Source organism: Merops nubicus, unplaced genomic scaffold (assembly GCF_000691845.1).
Source record: "Merops nubicus isolate BGI_N331 unplaced genomic scaffold, ASM69184v1 scaffold10947, whole genome shotgun sequence".
Classification (NCBI taxonomy): domain Eukaryota; kingdom Metazoa; phylum Chordata; class Aves; order Coraciiformes; family Meropidae; genus Merops; species Merops nubicus.
Genome location: NW_008621073.1, coordinates 64,101 through 81,779, shown reverse-complemented (window position 1 = coordinate 81,779; position 17,679 = coordinate 64,101).

Genomic DNA, 17,679 nt, shown 5'->3' with positions numbered 1-17,679 from the left:
CCAGCTACAACTATACCTAACCTAATGAATCCCAGACTTTGAAAATTATGTTGTCAAATACAGTTTGCAAAACCCCATTATTAAGCTGCAGTGCCTTACACTAAATACCTCCTTTGCACCTCTCTGCAAGGCACTGCTCTTCTCAAACCCATGTACCAGGGTTAACACTTAAAAGAAAGGCAGAGCGAGGGGTTTTCCTCGCTGCCGGTGAGAAAAGCATGAGGGAGCTCACAAGCAATGTATCCCTGCCCATATGGTGGTAGTCCTGGTAGAAAATGCAATAGGGACAGCTGAATAGCAAGCATAAAGGATGAACACTGCTTTTGCCACGTAACCATAGTGACTACAGAGAATGTGACTGCTGTGACACCAACCCAGAAGGCTACTGTGTCTGTTTCCGAAGAGAAGACTTGCTCCACAATGAATGGAAAAAAGGAGTTAAAGATATAAATGATCTGCCAGTCAGAATATTTTAGTTAGGATTTGTTCCATGGGTAAGTAGTATTCACACCCACAGTGAAACGTTTTTAGCATGTGTCAGTATTGACAGCCTTTCATTTAGGAAAAAAAAAAAAAAGCTGTGATATAGAAAAGCACGGGTTTAATATTTTTGAAAAATAATATTGAAAAGCTGTTTTAAAGTAAAAAATAATATAATGATACTTTCATGAAAAGGTGAAATTTAAAATTAAATATTTTGTCTCCCCAAATCAAAACCAAATAATCCAGCTAATTTAATACAGTTTTTGGAATGGTTATTGCTCTTCTCCTACTTCAGAGCAAGTAAAACATCCAGAAAATTATAATTTTGAATGGAAAATACATTCCCAATTCAATTATTCAGCTTACAATGCAAATCTGACAGCCACTTGGGTTTGTGCATACATTAGCATAGGTTTGCACATATTCTGCACATATATATGAAAATATTTTGGTATTGCTGAAACTATTTCACCTTCTGACAGACTATTCTAATATTCCCTCCTGAATTATCTGGGAAAAGGAAATAATAAGTAATTATGTGAATTTTCTCTTTAACTGCATCTTCCATGTATTAAGTATCACATGTGGAACTTTGCTGCATTTTCCAAAACAACTGTTTACACTCAGGATCTCTTTTTTTTTTCCTGGAAAAGACACAAGAAGTTTATTTATAACAATAAAGGGTAAATGTGCCTACAGTGGGTTAGCCTTGGCTAACATTCAAACACCCACCCAGGTAGTCGCTCATTCTATCCCCTAGTGAAGTGGCAAAGAGAACAGGAAGAACAAAAACAAGAGAGCTCATTGATCCAGATAAAGTCAGGGAGTTCACTTACCAGTTACTGACAAAACAGACTCAATTTGGGGAAAATTAACTTAATTTGTTCCCAACAAAAATAAAAATCTATTTACAAATTCAGATAATGGGAAACATTAAAAAAAAGAAACAAACTACACTTTTCCTTCCCCTTTTTTCAGACTTAGGTTCAGTTCACTCTCCTCTTAATGGGGGTGGGGTTTTTTGGTCAGTACATAACAGTGTCACCTCTGCTGTTCCTTCCTTCTCATACTTTTCCTCCACTCCAGTACAGATCCTCCATGGGATGCAAGGGGTATCTGCTCTGGTATTGGGAGCACCTGCTCCTAATCCTCCTCCTCCTCTTCCGGCTCCTGCTCCTATGATCATTGGTGTTCCCTCTGCTTTTTCTCACTATTTTTGTTCCCTCCTCCACTCTCTGTGCCACTCTGCCCTTTCTTAAATGTGTTTTCCCAGAGGCACCACCAGCCTGGCTGATAAGCCCAGCCATGTTCTGCCAGTGGGTCCCTTGGAACCACCTGGAACTGGCTGCGTCCAGCGTGGTGTAGGCCCTGGACTCTTCTCACAGCCGCCACTCTGCAACCTCCCCAGATGCCAGCACTTTGACACCCACACCAAATACAGTGCCTCATTTCAATCTGAGCTGTCATATCAGTGAGATTCAGTTCACTTAACCTTCACCAGTTAGAATTTTGTCTAAAGAAAATGTTTTTCTCTATGATCAGGATAACATATTCAGAGGACAATCTGTCCCGTCTTTCTGAACTGTCTCAGGGTGGTACAGCTCACCCTTTGGAGCTTCCTGTTTCTTAAGATGAAGAAACTACAGACATCACACCTTTTTTCCATGTTGGTTGAGAAGAGTCCCCTCCGTCATCAAAGCTGGCTGTCCAGGCTCTCCCTCTCACCAGAAGAGAAAATATGAAGAGCAGTTCTAGCCTTCAAATGTAGGACTTGTCTCATTTCAGCTGGGGAATTCTCTTATTTTTAACCATCAAAAGCTCAGACACATAATGGAGGCTTGTCATCTGATCTTCTGTACAGTTGACGGAGGAGAGTCAAGCAACTTGAAGTGTCACTCAACCTACCAACTTTAAAGCCTTGCCTTTGGATGGGATTCTTTCCCTTGTCTGTAGAAGAGATCTTGGTGACTAACATGACTGAACAACTCGTCTTCAGATAACTCATTCTTAACCTTCAATAACATATGCTGAAATGAATGCACGGTTCTCTTTCTAGTTCAGTTTTTGTAGCTGTACCTGAATTCTGTTATTTACAGAAGAGTATGACAAGCAAAGAATAAAAGTATTTAATAGAAAAATTCCCTTGTCTGTAGAAGAGATCTTGGTGACTAACATGACTGAACAACTCGTCTTCAGATAACTCATTCTTAACCTTCAATAACATATGCTGAAATGAATGCACGGTTCTCTTTCTAGTTCAGTTTTTGTAGCTGTACCTGAATTCTGTTATTTACAGAAGAGTATGACAAGCAAAGAATAAAAGTATTTAATAGAAAAAAAAATTAGAAAAGGAAAGCCAACAAAATAGCCTATAGTCTGCAGGCTATAAACTCACAGTGAGCCATTCTGCTCTCCTGCAAATCTCTGCCACCAAGCAAGAAATACAGATGACAGCAGCCACTCTTCACATTCAAACCTGAGGTTTAGCACAAAAACTGTGCTGAACTGTGTTCAGCACAAAACCTCAGACTGGAGAATCTGAATAATTTAGAAATTGTAGCTCTGTGCTTCCTTAATATTAGTGTTTATATGTAACAGTGAAATTTATCTGGCAGCCTAGAATTTAGGTATTCTATCATTCTCTTTCAGGCAGTTGAATATGCTTGACTGATGCTGGAATGATACACAATCCCTCGATAAACTTACTGACTTGTATTAGTGACAAGAGCACCTGGAAGACCATTGCAGGAGATGCACTACTTACAAAGATGTGAAGTCTATGGCTGAGGCTCTTTCTCCCCCTTATACATATTCTACTGTCATATTTAATAGCCTAGAGTTTTGATGAAGGAGAGAGTTAAATACTCTAAAGCTTTCTTGTCAGTGAACATTAAGGCCCTCTGTTATGTTAGCCCAATACCTGATGACACAGCTTTCACAGTGTCAGAGGGAAGTGTTGAGTTGCCCCAATTTCAATTACAGTTGATAATGATAAGTGGCAATGTACTTCTTTCCAAATGCTACTTTCTTTCTGAAGAGATAAATTCACAATGCCTGTCATCCCAACTGCTGCTCAGTTGACATTCACTCTTCTGTATTTCAATGCAAATTTACACGAATTGGCTTTCAAGATGTTTATTTTCACTATATCTTGAAAAATGCATTATTTATTGGTAAAGTTCCTGTTATTCCCATCAGGTTTAATACTGTATCTTATAACTTCTTTCTTTTCTAATTAGTAAGACCTATAATTTTCACTGTTCAAATTGCATTGCATTTCTCTGCATCTGAATATTCTCCCACCTGTAAGATACCAGCAGTATTTTCTCTATTGTTCTATAAATCTCTCTCCCACTATGCATCTGGGATAATCAAACACATTTAAAATATAATAAGCTTTGCCCACCTAGTGGCTCCAACTAATAAAGTTTGGATGGTTCTCCTGCGCTTTTATCCTTATCAAACACAAACAAGAATATTTGTCAAGACTGCTTTAAGCAATGAAAAATGAATACCACTTCAGCAGGTGTGTAACTTGCTAAAGGTTTGTGCAAATTGTCTCCTGCAATTTATACTCTCCACTCCCTTGTGGCTGTCACTGGCTGCTCCAAGTGGTGAAATCTGTATCCCTTCTTATGTATGTGCCTTTGAAAAAAAGTAACACAGGCCTGACTCCCTTTAAAAATACCTTTTATTCAGCAGCCAAAGAATATGTCACTTCTCAAAATCTTGGCTTACTCATTTGTTTTTTCAGGTTATGTAAAATACTGTTCCCCACAGAGACTGCCCAGGGTGGTTCCTCTGCCTTAATGCACTGTGGCTGCTGGTGACTAGCAGAACTGTACAAACCAGGGCTGCTTTTTTCCTGACTGATTCTGCTTCTACCATTGACCCACAGGACTGTAAAAATGAAGGGTGGAAACCCAGTGACTGCATTTTTTTCTTTTTTTCTTTTTTTTTTTTTTCCTGATGGTGTTCCTTCTTTATTCACTCCATGATTTCAGTGAGATGCACGAGCTCTTTTTATTTCTTACTACACAGCATTTCTGTAGGCTGATAAACAGCTGCTGGATATTTTCTATGCCAAAGAAGATCATAGCAGTGATGGGGAGAGTGTAATTCTTACAAAATAAATGAGACATTATGTAAATAAAACACTTTTAAAGACTCCAGGCTGCAAGGTGCTATCCAGATAAGACAGTATCGCCCACAGCCTCATGTGCTACTTAAAAATATCAGGGTTAAGTGTCAGTTTAGATGTGCATTTCAATTAGGGTTAATGGTTCCACAGTCTATGACTCATGCAAAAACATTTGTTTGGGGGTGAGGCAAGACACACGTGAATTTTGCCTCCGAGAGAGATGTATTTGGAGGGAGCATTCTGAACGTGAACCTGATGCTTGAACCAAAGAACCGAAAAATTCTCTGCATGCTTGAATAACTTACCCAAGCAGCTAAAATCTATTTCTCAAAGAGTTCTTCCAAAATATAATTAAAATAAGGTGATAAATACTCTAACTCTTCTTAGATGAGGGATGAGATCCAGTATTTTTGCTTTGGATGTGCATGTTGATATCTGTTCTTCCTTAAATCTTTCAGGTTTTTTGGTTTGTTTGTTTGTTTTTTTTTGTTTGGTTGGTTGGTTTTTTTGTTTGGGTTTTTTTTTGCTTCTTTGTTTGTTTTTTGTTGTTTTATTCCTACCAAATAGCTTTCTCATTCTCATGTAAGGGTTTTACTTTGATGCCTATAAACTTTCTGATTATCGCAGTTCAATAGTAAGTGATCAGGAACTCGGGACTGCCCAAGAACGGGGCACTAGGGAAGGAAGTAGTACTTGCTTCCCTTCAAAAAGAGTTTTGTAGCGCAGGGATTAAAGGTGCCAAGTAAGAATTTAGAGACAGATTCTGGAAACCTAGGTCAAGTGGTTAAACATATTTAAAAATGTGGGCCTTGGTACTGTTTGCTAGGTGCCAACAACACACACTGTTTGAGACACTGAAAGTATAATGAAGAAAGGACTTTGAAGGGCTGGTAAGAGAAGATACCATCAGGAGGAGGTTCTGAGTGCTAAGTGTCAGTTTAGGAACAGTTGCAGCAAAAGCCTTTATTTCCTGTCCTTTCTGACTAATACAAAGAGGCCATCATGATGATAGAAGATTTAAATATACCTAACATTTTACAAATAGATGTCCATGGTATCAATAGCCTCCAAAGTGAGTTGACATTTGTATCATCTTCAAAGGACTCTAAAGCAAAATAGCATTAAATTCTGTGAGTTATGCAGGTTGTAACCATGAGGTATAGTAATAATGAAAGTATGAGGGTAAGCAAAAGAGCACAGTGGTTGTGCTACAGATAGAGTATACTATTAAAGCACTCAAGAGCTAGAAGCAAAAGCAAACTTGTGTTCAACCTGATCTCAGGGCTGCTACGGATCAAAGAAGAAGCCACAAGAAACCCTCACCCAGTAGAAAAAGGCTGCAACAACTAATCAGCAGGGAAAGTTTTTGTTATTGATGTTGTTTCAGTGGAAGTGTATTGGACAGAGACCTGAAAGGGCTTTCCATGGCACTCTGCACTGCTATCACAGAAAACTGCAAGGATTTGTTTCCAGAAGGGCAGTCTCATAAAGAGCAGGGAATAGTGAGGCTATTGGCATTTTCCCCTGGCAAAATATAAGCCAGCCAAGCCTTTTTCCTAAGGAAGTGTTTGGATTTCTGCAAAATCTGCTTCTTTCCAAACAGCTGGAAAACAGCTTTACAGAAAAGGACTTGGGGTTCATGGTGGACACCAAGTTGAACATGAGCCAGCAAAATAGCCTTTCTGTAAAGGCAGTTGATAGTGTCCCAGCCTTCATTTGCAGGACAGCAGATTGAAGGAGATGATTGTTCCCATCTACTCAGCACTGGTGAGGCCAAACCTGGAGTGCTGGGTCCAGTTCTGGGCTCCTCAGTACATGGGAGACATGGAGCTATTGGAGAGAGTCCAACAAAGGGTGACAAAGACAATTAAGGCACTGAGGCATCTCTCCTGTGAAGAAGGGCTGAGAGAACTGGGACTGTTCAGCCTGGAGAAGAGAAGGCTCGGGGGAAATCTTATCAACATATGTAAAAATACTTGAAGGGAGAGTGTAAAGATGACAGAGTCAGGTTTTTTTCAGTGGTGCTCAAACAAGAGGAAATGGGCACAAACTGAAACACGGGAGGTTCCCATTGAACATCAGGAAATACCTTCTTGCTGTGAGGATGACAGAGCACTGGCAGAGATTACCCAGAGATTGTGAAGTCTCAGTCCTTGGAGATAATAAAAAGTCATCTAGAGATCGCCCTGTGCAATCAGTCCTAGATGGCCCTTCTAGAGCAGGGAGTTTGAACAGATGACCTCCAGAGGTCCCTTCAAACTCCAACTATTCTGTCGTTCTGTGAAAATGTAAAGTAAAAAGAATTCAAAGCATTTATTATTTCATTTTATAAAAGAGGAAAGTTGTTTTCCATCCAGCACTGGTAATTGCATCTTGATTTTTACCTTCCGCACATCATCCTCACAGGACTTCAGCACAACATATCTGGCCCCTCCCTCTACCTGCACACAGCACCTTCTGTTGCAAAAATTTAACCCAACAACCCTGCAATGGCAAACAACTAAGTAGCTTCATGCAAATCCCGGGTACTTCATAACTGCAAATTTAGGCAAATTAAAAATACCCTTTTCCTTAACATTTTATATATATAAAAGAAAAAGTTTAATAATTGCCTGACTGAAAAGCATCCAGATTTCCATGGAAAGACAGAAGGAGCTACAGGAGGCAGGTGTTATCATCTGAAGGAGCCAATCATTTTGGCAAAGGGCATTAAATATTATGCAGAAGGTTTTAATTACAAAGAAGTGGAGCCTCACGTTGCATCATGGTAGCAGTTTTAGCATACGAGTCTGGGCTCTGGTACACCGGCTCCCTGATGCTTCTATCTCAGCTCAAAGTCTCAACAAAAAACATACATAATTTTCCGGGTTGCATGTAGAAGCACAGACATATCAAAATCAACTTTTAATCTATTCTAATGTTTGCTTCTTCTAGGAGAAGAAAGCACTTCACTCAGAGTCAGAAAATATGGCTGGAACCAACTGGTTTCACTCTGCAGTTCTCCAGAACAATTACTATTTGCTGCTTGTTAGATGATGATCTTAATTTCCAGGAGGAGTAAGTGTAGAAGACCCACACAGTGCTGTATTGATCTGCCTTGCAAATTTGAATTTTCCTTCTCATCACTTCATTTGTCGTGAATACTGATTTAGGATCCTGACAGCTACAACATTTTGTCACAGTTCAAATTCAGGATCCTGCTGACTATGCCAATTTGTTGCAGATGAGTGACCTAGATCATTAAACAACAAAACAAAACAAAACAAAACAACCACAATCAAAGACTTTAGGAAAAGTGGTTTTAATATGATGTTGTAAAAGTACAACTTCACAAAGTTCAATGGCAAGGTTCACCGTGATAGTTACTACATAGAAGAAACATAAAGAGGAAAATCGAGTTAGAACTGAGCTAGAATGATATACACAGGCACCAGAAACACCAAAGGTTAAGGAAGATACTCTCATTAAGTCATGAGGTTCAGAATGGACCCCCTTGTGTTCTAAACTCTCTCTCAGGGAGAGGTGCAGCTGGAATCTGACTTAGTCCCAGATTCAGACAACAACTGATGTCTAAAGGATTATATATGCAAAGTTTGTAATAATTTATTGAGTAACTGGATTAGTAATGTTTCATCAGTATTAATTCAGTATGCTATCAGCCACTTACTCAAAAACTGTTGTGAATAAGGGCTCATTCTGCCTTGGGTAGGAAAGGATCTCTTAGTTTCAGGTAGGGAATCTCAAACTTTGAGAGGTGTCCCTGCTCAAGGGGAGAGTCTCCTGACGTGTAGTCCAGTTGCAATTCAGGGTGAATTCAAACTGGGCCCATCCAACAATCTGTCATTGGTAAAAGGTCTTTCTGCCCTAAGGAGCAACCTTGAGTGGCTTCCCAGATCAAGGGGAGATCATCACCATGCAGTAACACTGCTGAGCAGGGAGAGCTCAAAGAAGGCTCACCTAGGCTGTCATATTAATGGGATAAAGTGGTTAGCTCACCACCAAACTGCATAGAGTGGGAAAGCTATGCACAAGACTCCAGGTACCCACAAATTTCTTTCTTCCTTGATAAAACAGTCTTGGAAAAAACACCTGTTATTCATGTGCTAATAACATGATTAGTGTTCCAAGCTCACTGCGTTACTCCGCTCCTTTGTGGGTTTCCTAGAGAAGTTCTTGGTCCAGCTAGAGCTCAGACCTCTACCTCCTTCAAAGCCTGCACCAAACTATGGCTAGTTTGGTTATGGCATCGAGTGTATCTATCTGTCACAGGCAGTGTCTTCATCCATTAATGCTCCATTGCAGTCCTGTCCATCTTTAAAGAAAACTGACACTACAGACTGAATTTAATTCACTCAGTGAAAACATTAAAGAAGTCATAAATCCTTCATAATAGGCTTCTTCTCACACTTTTAACTGCATTCTAGCACTGCAAATAATTACTGCATGCATTAGCTGAGAGATTTTTCTTTTTTAATTGGATATTAGTAAAAAACTTTTGGTTTAAATAGATTCATGAACATTTAGAAAGGTACATAAATTTAACTATCTCTTCCTTGGCATTCCATTTTGGGTTTGTAAACTGGCACCACCAACTTGCTTCAAACACTTAACAGTACTTGATTGCCTCCCTTCTTTCAGTGAAGTACTAAACCTAATGTTTTTAATAACATTAGCTTCATTTAGATATCACTTTTTTTTTTTTTTCACTGAATTTTATCTACCCAAAACCCTTTAAAATCTACCAACCAAAGACTTTTGGCAGTAGAATTTTAATGAGCAATACAAAATCCTTCCATGTGTTATTTTATTTGGTTTTAAAAGCTTGGATAGGTGGCAAGTTCTTTTAGCAAAATTTCAAATCAAAGCATTTTATTTCAGATAGAATTAATTACATTCAAGACAACATGTTTAACATTATAGTGGGAAAAAGACCAGAAAGAGCTATTAAATTGCATATCTTCATTAAATCAAAACAATTCCATTTCTTTCTCTGTCAAAAGGAAAGATTTTCCCCATTCACTCCAGGGTGCTTTCATCTGTTATTGTTAAAGAAACTAAGTGGGTTGATATCTTGCTGTTAGTACCTGACACAATGTAATGCTTAGTATGCTCTGCCTGTGAAGAGGTGATGTCATTTTGCACAAGGTTCTCTTTTTGGGAAGGAAAAATATTTCTGAATACGTTGCAAAATATCAAAAGACACATGCCCAATCTAGTTTAATGATATGATTTGGTATTGTCACTGGCCAGGTTGTTAAACAGCAATGTAAACTATGCCAACGTTCTGATTAAATTGCCTTATTTTGCCATGAGAAATGTTTTAATTTTGGAGGCATTTATCCTTGGCATTCTTAGAGTCTGAAAACATTGTTGGTTACAGTAAGTATATTCTTCCATTGATAAAGGCACCTACCATGTTTGAATCAAAAGTATGAAATTTGGGAGGCTTCTTTCTGATGACAACCTTTTTGCCAGCACAGCCATTTAGACCATTCTGAAGGTTCTCCAGACCATACCATGCTAGGTTAGATATGCATGTGTGGGCTGGCAGAACACAGATATCCTCCACTACATAGGCAGAGTATTCGTGCTTTGAATGGGGCAAAACAAACATGAATTAGAAAAAAAAAAAATCTAGAAGCTAGTAAATAATTTTTTACTGCTTATTTAAATGATCATCCACCCTGTGGGTCTGTTTTCCTGCTCTGTGTATGGTTTGGGAATTTCCAAGAATTTCTGTAGCCAACTTCAAAACTCAAACCAGGGACAAATGTCTGTCAATACTGTCCAACATAAAGGTTTTGAGACCTCAAAGGGTTCAGAATTCAAAAGCTGTTGAGCAATGCAGGTACTCAAGCAGTAGGATGACATTTCAAGCCTGCTTACTGCCTTCTCCTACCACATCAGCTGTACTGAGCAATTAGGTAATTCTCTGCTAATGGAACTTTTTTCTGTCAAGTCTAACCACATTTGCAGGTAGCAGAAACAAGTAGCCTCCTGGATGTGAACTAGCTGGTCCTGGGAGTTGGTGAGAAGCTTTGATAACAACCTAACTACCCAGTTAATTAATTGAAAAAAGAAAAATCACTGTAGATTATCACACTCCACAGAGTTTGGTGCAGAGAAAAGTTATTGACTAACTAAAATATATTTCTATATTTTATTTGCAATTATTTCTGACTCAAATATTAGCATTCTACCTGACATTAAAATCCACTCTGCATAAACCCTTCCACAGAGGTCACATTTTAATTGCAGCAATACAGTTACTACCCATAGGGGAAAACATATAATTGTGCTTTATGTCGACATGCAACACTGAATTCCACAAATGAATCGACTCTGTATAGGAACAAGGCACACTAAGAAAATATCAAAGGTCTCACAGATCTCATCATGCACGTAGCAATGGGATCCATATTCTGCATGGCAACAAGTGGTTTATTAATTGATATACAGATAAGTTGCATCTGCTACAGATCATCTTTATTATCCTTCATTTTCTACAAACAATGTCGTGCAGAGACTGCAGAATCAGCAACTCCCATATCAGTATTATTAAGAATAATTATTTCTTATTATTGATATTGATAAAGAATTCTACACACTTTTCAGGCTATTTTGAATTCCTTTTACAGAGGAACAGAAATCTCACAACAGCTACAGTTGTGAGAAACAATAAAATGAAAAGGTGTTCTCTTAATGTATTCCCTTCAATTTTGCTGCTAAAATAAAAAATCAAGGTGGAGAACTCTTGAGGCATCAGGCATAAGGATGCTAGTTGTTTTGTAGAATTCACTAGAAAACAATTTTTTTTCCTGACACTGTCTTGGTTTTTTTCCTGTGTAGACTTTTTTCCTCTAAATTATCTCTGTGGTTTTGATTTTATTTATTTTGAAGCACCTGTCCATTCATCTTCAAGGCTGCTGTCCTCCATCTCTGTCTCTGGGAAAACCCATGTACTCTCACCAAAATCCACTGGAACTTCATTACACTTCCATATAAGTTTGAGCTTTTCCTGTACTTATCACTTTTTTTGTCTTACATTATTTCCTTTTCTCTCCCCATGGATTGTTTAATCTGCAGGTAAGTCTTCCCAACAACTTGTCATTGTTTAGCAAACATTATATTGGTGCACTTTATTTTCTGATGTTACTGATTCTCTAGGTTTTGTTTCTTCCCTGCATTTCTGGATGATTTTGAATTTATAAGAACTCTTTCTGATTCACTTACTGAGATGAGCTTTATATCACTCTTGTACTGCCTATGTTTTACTCTTCAGAAAGAGACCAGAATATATAGTTTACTCAAGAGGAGAAAAAAAAAAAAAAAAAAAAAAAAGTGGATGATCTGATTAAGTGGCTCCTTCCCCAATTAGATTCATGTTCTAGGATCTGAAATAAGCATTTGTATTTAGAATCCCTAGAGCCTGCAGCTTTAAACATATAAGAGATTCTTCTTGGCTTCTGCCATTTGTTTGAACATTAGAAAGTGTCTTACTCCTCAAAAAATGCAGGAGTATTAATCCGTGCCACTGCGCAAGGGCAGCCTGCAGTCAATTTCCATTCATTGGTTAACGTAAGTTCCATCACTCACTGGAGAATGCATACTTCCAGCGTGGCAGAAGAAATGAGCTAAGGGTGAAAATAAAATAGTGGGAAAAGTATAGTGCCATAACAGAAGACAATGATGCATGATCTGAAGAGATCAAAATATATAGACTAAAACTGAAAAATCCTTTCAATGGAGTTGCAACTATCTGAACTTAATTGCTGCATGTGAATATCAGACTTCACCCTTGTGTTAATTATATTGGTTTTCAGACTCCAACAGGAAGGGCATTTTAGCTTATTATTTTCATCAGTTGGATTAATAGTGCAGATTAACCCTGTACCTTTTGGTTTATGATATTAATATTAGTATTAAAATAATGTCTACATTAGCTTTTTATATACTATCTATTCATCTGCTTGAATACTGATAAACCTGGAGCACTATATGAAATCAAGGTGCTCCAGAATGAGGAAAAAAACCTCTTTTGTTCTAAATTTCACCAGTCCATAAGTCACTCAAAAAAAATAAACAAACAAACAAACAAACAAACAAATAAATAAATGAAATAATTTTGTTTAGTCCTGTGTTTAAATATTGTGTGGTTTTTTACACCATTCCTGAGACCTACCTTATCAAGATGCCCTTGTATAATTCAATGACAGTCTTATCTCATGTGGTGGTACTGCCAGTACAGAAGTGGTTTGAGTTAGAGTAAGAAAGAAATTTGTATTTTTAAGAAAGAGGCTTTGATTATGAACATAGAAAAACAATAAGTTAAATATAATGGATAAACATTTATTAACTATTCATACTACAGTTAAAAACAGATTCAGTGACAGCTTTTGGAGCTGTTCCTCTAGAGGCTATTGCTGGGGTTGTCACTCATCTTGTTTCAGACAAATGAGGCATATCAGAAACCTCTTGGTGTTCTTAGAAATCATTTGATGATTGCAGTGGAGACAGCTATCTTGGTGGACTTGGACTGTGGTTGGACAATTTGATTTCGGAAGAATATGGAAGCTGAACCCTCTTGCAGTTTGAACAAATACACAACGTGAGACAAACTGCTCAGAGTACTGTTAGAGAAAGAAGGACTTACCTAGAAATGTTATTCCACAGATTCAAGATTTTTGACCTCCTTGAAGAAAAGAGAAATTTCACCAAACCATTTCAGAAGCAACTTCCATAAAGGACCAGGCAATCAACAGTTACATATTTATAGTTCTCTTTCCTGTCTTAATGTGATTGTAAGCCCAAAGTGAAGCATGAAAACATGCACAGAAATAAAAGCAGGGTACCAGAATTTGTATGAAGTTTGTTTATCCTGGTGCTGACCTGATCGTCATTAGCTTGCTTAAGGGTATAGAAAACAATATTCAGAAGACGGCTCATTTATGAGAATGTGATTGTGAATGGTCCTCCAGCAAATAAGATTCCTGTTTAATGTCATGTACTATGTCATCATAACTGCATGGTGATAAATACATCTGCATCTCTGAAGGAAGCAGTTGAAATTTTCATATCTGAACCTCTGCTGACCAATTTCACTGCTCCAAGCTGCACTTCAGTGCTGGACAACAAAACTGCTTCTGCTATCATAAAGGCATCTTTCACTTCTTGTTTCAAACAAACATTGACTGTATGATTATCTGAAAAGTTTATTAGAAAACACTTAGGACGTTTTTTGGTACTTTTCTCATCATTTTAATTCAGCTTGATAAGACTGATTTCCCCGTGCAGCAGGACAAGAGACATTTTAGTCTAATAAACTCCCTGTAGGAGCTGAAAATAAGACACTAAAAGGTGTGAGGAGCTCATCAATATAGACAGGTTGACCTCCATGATAAGATGAAACTTGCATACAGCGGGCATGAGAAACTCTTTGCCAGTATCTGTATGTCTTCAGCGTCACTGCCATAAGCAGTCAGTGTCTGGCTCTGTTTTGAAATGTTTCCCACTAATGTAGTTAATTGTAATGGTGGGTGATAAGGTTGGACACCTTACTGTCATTATTTGGAAGTCAAGCATCTGATCTAAGGTATGCATTTCTGCTCTCTAAATTCAATAAAATGACATATGAAAGCAGGTGGTCCTGTTTAGCTTTGACTCTCATCTTAGGCTTGGCATGAAGTGCCCACAAGGAGTGTGTATCTCTCCCCATTGTCTTTAAGGAAAGTCTTTATAAGTGGGCTAGTATTACACTTTTTTTCCTCATTCTTCTAGTATTATTTAACTCATTATTATAGATTTGTTAACTTGCTTGGTTTTGAATGTTCAAGCTTAGTGATTTGCTTTTGGTTGGTTTTGGTTTTTGTTTCGTTTTGGTTTTTTGAAAGGAACTTATTTATGGCCTTTGGAAATTCACGGTTAAATTTTGCTGAAACTTGAATTATAACAACATCCTTCAGTAACAGGAAACACTTTTTCTAGTAGATTATAATGAAATGTAACTTAAGAGGCTGCTGAAAATACAGGGACTGAAAAATGACTGTAATTAGCTAACTTCACTGCTGTGTGTACACTATTATTATCTATGTATTATTATTTTGATTTTAGATCGAGGCTAAACAAAAATTACTATGGGAATGAGGAAACAGGTGAAAGGAATGCTTGCCTGTAACAAACAGCTTTACAATGTGATGAAAACTAGTACACAATTTAGGGTTAGCAAGTTCAAAATAAGAATTGCAAATTCTCTCATATTCCATCATACAGAACAGTTCTGCAACACTGTCATGTTTCAAGAGCCATAACTCAGCCATGAGAAATCTGCCCAACTCTGAGATAGGTTTAAAATCCAGAGGCACCATTTCACAGCACGCCCTGAAATTTGGTAAACTGCAGAAGCAATCTGTCATATTCCTTCTTGTCATAGACGTTTTTGCTGGAACTTTGTAAGCGTGATGAATGCTTGAAGAGTACTGAAAGGGAAGATTTACTTTGTAGCCAATTTAGACTTGACTTAGAACATTCCAAACCACAGTGTAGTTTCAGTAAGTTGCAAGTAAAAGCTATACAAGAAACAACCCCAACTCCACCTTCTCTTTAGAGCTCATAAAAGTTTCTTTTCACCCTTAGCAAACTTGGGATTTCCTCTCCCAGGTAAATTGTTGCAGCTTATGCATGTCTTTATCAAAGCTGGTGAAAAGATCAGCAGCTGGATAACAGACTGGCATTAATGTATGCTATGCAAAGGAGTCTTTGCAAAGGGGGGTGTAAGTACAGAAGTGTAAGATCTTTGTCCCTGCTGTCTCTACAGTGAGAAGGAGGTTGTGAGAAGGGAAGCCTGAGGACCCAAGCCAAAAACAGCCCTCTGGCCCTGACAGTTGGCCATCTCAGTGACCATCACAGTGACTATGGCTCTAATTCCCACATCTCATGGGTGCTTCATCTTACCAACTTTAGACCAGACAGGCTGTAGCTTGGTTTCTCTTCATGCTGAAAAAGCTCCCAGTTGTGGATGATGGTACCTAGTTGAAAACTGGGCACAGATTTGGAGTTTGGTGCAAGAGAGCAAATTCTCCCAGTTGGAATTTCACTGGACAGATAAACGTGATGGGAAAATAATCTGCTGAAATAACCCTTACATCTTTGTGTTCCCTAAATAGTATAACCAAAATTTTAGAGATCAGCTATGACTCTTCATCTGGTTTGTGACCTCTCCAACAGTGCTCTCTATGATGTGTGGTTGGAAACCAATAGTTGCAGTCAGCTATAAAATAAAACTTAAGCTTTTCAGAAGTTTAGTTTTGCTGGTTTTGTTTTACGGTTACAATCACATCTTGAAAGATGTAAGCTTTGAAAAGTTCAGCTGATTTGTTCTCAACCAGATACCATAATTTTTCTTTTGAAACCCGCTGGCCTGTTGTGACTTGCCAATGAAATAATATGTGATACTCCTCCATAATATAAAATTTTAACATGAACTGTTTATCATTACAGTCTGTCTTCTGCCTAATGGCACCCAGATGAGTAAGGGCTTCCCATCTAGATATGAAAAAAAAATTACTTTGCTTCTTTTAGTGGTCCCAATAGTCTTGCTATGAAATTATAAACTATAGATCTACTACAAAGTTCAATTTTAAGTCCAACTTCTTCCACTTGTAAAGAAATTCAAATAACATTATTTTATGGTTTCCTAAATCAAATAGCTACAGAACCTATGTTATCTAAGGTGTCCCCATAATAGCATCTGGAAGACAGTGAAACTGAGGACTCCAGGCACTGCTTTCACAAGGTAGTAGCTCACCAAATTTCTGCAGGTTTTTCATAACCTTCCATTTGACTTAGCACTACCTGGAATTAGTTCTATTTTTCCCCTGAAGTTTACACAAAAGTTTTTCTCATGACACCTTAAAACAATATAGAAAGGAGACCAGGATCATTATCTCTATTTTTACAGATAAAGAAAATTAAGGCATAAGTTATCTGGGTTGTGTAACTGAGCAGCCCAAGGTTGACCCAGGCTTCCTGAGCATTCAAGATCTGGTTAACCAAACCTGAAAAACAGAGCTGGTAATATTACAAAGTACTACTCCTTGGCTGGAAAACCACACCTCTCTGAGGCGCTGTATCTGTCCATATGCTGCCCACAGCCCATTGCCATGTGTAATGAGATACCCTAAATAACTGGCACCTAAGATGGCCAAGGCTCAGAGTTGTAACTTCCAACTGAAGTGCTGGAAGCTTGATTAAAAGCAGTAATGCTACAACTAGAGGCTTCTGGGTCTTCCTATGCCCTAGATGCCCTTTGGTTTTGACACATATCCAGAGTACAACCTGCCCCAAATGCTCTGCCCCCAGCTCTGTCCTAGCACTGGTAGCACATTTCCAGCTCTCTGACACCAAATTATATTATTTGAAAAAATAGAGAGAACAAATAATAAATTGAATGTTAATTACGATTTTTTTTTTTTTTTTTATCTCTTCTTTCCCTGCTGTTTTTTCTATCTTAACCACTTAGCTTAGCCTTATGGTGCCATCTGAGATGCCTCTGGGTATCTGGCTTGCCTCCAGCAGCTACTACAGGAGACCTGAGGTCCCCTACAGATCCTGTGACATATCTAACAGCCCCATGAAGATGTCTAGATTACTCAATGACACTGTAAATTATATCTGAATCATGACCTCTCTTACCTTTGGAAAGAAGCGAATCATTCTTCAGGCTCAAATAACTGCTGACTAGTTCTCAATCAACTAGCATGGGGGTCCTGGCACCCCACTCATATGTCACTGCCTTGTGAAACCCAGCTCTCTTCTGCCTTGCTTGGCTCACACTGTTCAGCTATCTTTACTGAGCCATGTGCTTGGACTTAGTTTGGTTTATTCTCTTGCTCTTCCAGTTAACAGTTAAATATGGCTACTTTATTTTGAAAGAAATTTCGAAGTCCTTGCAAATATTTCTTCCAGAGGTTATTAACCTTTGAAGCTATTAGACTTCTTAAAAGCTATTAGAAGCTGTGCCAATGGGTTACCAGGAGTTCACCTGCAAAGTCTCCACG